Here is a 2,467-nt window from a genome sequence, read left to right as displayed (position 1 = left end):
ATACCACAAAGTTTAGCATTTCTAAAATGCTGTTGTGTTGCATTCTTCCAATGTCAGAGAAAACTAGTGAGCAAAGACTGAAGCAGGAAAACAGCTGGCTAATAAAGAGAGAATCTTCCTCTGAATAGGGGGTATAGACACTGTGCCATAAAGTCTAAGGTTTTTCTGATTCACCAAATATTGCAGGACTGTTAAAATCAGAAAGAAACTATTGAAGTAGATGGAGGAATTACTGTCATAAGAAATTATTATAATCAGTTCTCAGGTTTGTATACTTTCACCTTTCCAACAACCCTGAGATTTGTTATTAAACACATTCAGAAGAGCTGGCAAACAAAAGCTAAAAGGGCACAGTTTGCTGCTGTTGGTGAAAGGGGAGAGGCCTTTGGCCTCCTTATACTCAGTCGTTCACTATGAGCAAATTGCCAACTTTCTGAGCAAAACACAGCACTTCCTGCAGCTAATAAAAAAATCCATAGAGCTCTCCACTGAAAACATGTATTAGAATTATACTTCCTAGGCTTTCAGAATTTTGCATCCTACCTAATTTGTATCCTTCAGCATAAGTACCAACAAAACAACATCCCACCATTAACATAAAGGATGTTGTTTGGAAGGGACTTACTCGAATTGTGTTGTGTAAGAGGAGAAAATGGAAGCAATCAGGATTTCTGAATCCAATTATTCTTCCAGTTTTCTGCTAGAGCTTGTCTGTATAAACAACAGTATAGAGACAATCAGGAAATTTAAGAGAGATTATATGTATGCATATACAAATTAAATTGCATAACTTGGATGATGATTACTACAAACAAAGGCTTCTGAATGAAAACAGTAGAAGTTCAAATACACTTTGCAGTTAATAATTTAGTTAATCAGTCTTAATTTTCCAGAACCACTGCATTATAGGAATCCTTCAGGATCTGAAATAAGATAAAATAACCTTTTTTTATATAGTCTGCTTTCTTTTTCCACATGCCAATTATCCTGCTTCAGGCAAAAGAAAGATTTGTAGCAATAGATTTTTCATTCATACCTAATGAGATTCCTAGACCACTATAAATTTGCTTATTTGGGCCTCAGCTGAAGTACTGATTCATACAAAAATGATCCTAAGAATCTGCTTATGATTACAGTCCTATTTCCTGTCTCCTCATTGGGATCTGTGCACTGAAAAACAGATCTCTATTCCTTTTTATTCTTAAAACACAACTACTTCCCAGATTCTATTCCAGCAGTATGTATTTATTGTCTGACTCTTAAACTCATTATTAAAAGTAAGTGTGTAGTGCAGCTTTAGAGTACGGGGTAGATTTCTCAAAGAAAACTGAGAATTTTTTTCAAAGAGGTACAATTTCCAGAAGTTTGAAATTGTTGCTTGAATAGAGACTATTGTTCCTGTTCTTAAAACATTAAAATTTTTATAAAATTTATTTTTCTGTCACATTTATCCTGATTTCCTTTGGGATAAATTGCTCTGAGTGTACCACAGGGTATCAAGTTTACAGAAGTATCTACCAGGTCATGATAACAGGCTCAGTGTCCCAAGGATTATAAAACACCAAGGCTGCTGTTTGTGGTTTCCTGGGACAAGAACATTTTCATGGTACCAGAATATGCTCTGATACAGAAGCATCACACAGCTCTTTATTTTGGGAGTACAGGCTTTAAGACTCTTTTTGTACTAAAAATTGATTTTCATATTTTCTATTCACATTGAATTCTGTTGCCTTCCTAGTGGGTGTGGGCAAATGGTTTGTAGGAAAGAAACACTTCCCATATGTTCTGAATTTCAGTTTTAGTGAGAGCATAATTTGTTCAGCTTTGGTAAGGTCTTGGCTGGAACAAAACATCCAAACAATGCTAATGATGAATGACCAAACAAATTAATGTTGATTAGTCTAAAGGAAGAAAAAAATCAAAAAAGGGTTGGAGAGAAGAAAAGAAGTACCTTTTCTACATGTTGGATTAGACAAGAAGCTTTGGGTTTAACACACATGAAGGAACATCCAAAGCAAATGTTAAGCAAAAAAGTTTCTAAGAGTGAAGGTTGTTTCATTGGCAGTTCTTGAAACCTTCAATGGGAGAACCAGGTTGAAAATTATCTGTCACAAACAACAAGCTATAAGCATTATATTTGAAAAACAAATATAAATAAGTAAAAAAATCACGGATGAACTATGACAGTAAAACATTGTACAGTTTTCCACAGGCTATAAACACAGATAATTACTCTTTTTCCTCTGAAAGCTGAATTTTTATATTTAGTGGTTCCAAAATCTGTCACCTTAGTGTAATATAAATATTTACAAATCATCATACAAAAAAATAGCTCTATTTTTATAAAGCTAACTTAGTAAATTTTTCTATCCCTAGGTAGTAGAGCTACATTTCTCAAAGATAAACAAGAGTTCCAACATACACTTCATGGGTAATTTTTGCTAAATAAACTAAAGAACAACAATAA

This window comes from Manacus vitellinus, unplaced genomic scaffold (assembly GCF_001715985.3).
Source record: "Manacus vitellinus isolate BGI_N305 unplaced genomic scaffold, ASM171598v3 scaffold_54_pilon, whole genome shotgun sequence".
NCBI lineage: Eukaryota > Metazoa > Chordata > Aves > Passeriformes > Pipridae > Manacus > Manacus vitellinus.
The sequence above is the reverse complement of the archived record's forward strand: the minus strand, read 5'-3'. Positions refer to the sequence as shown.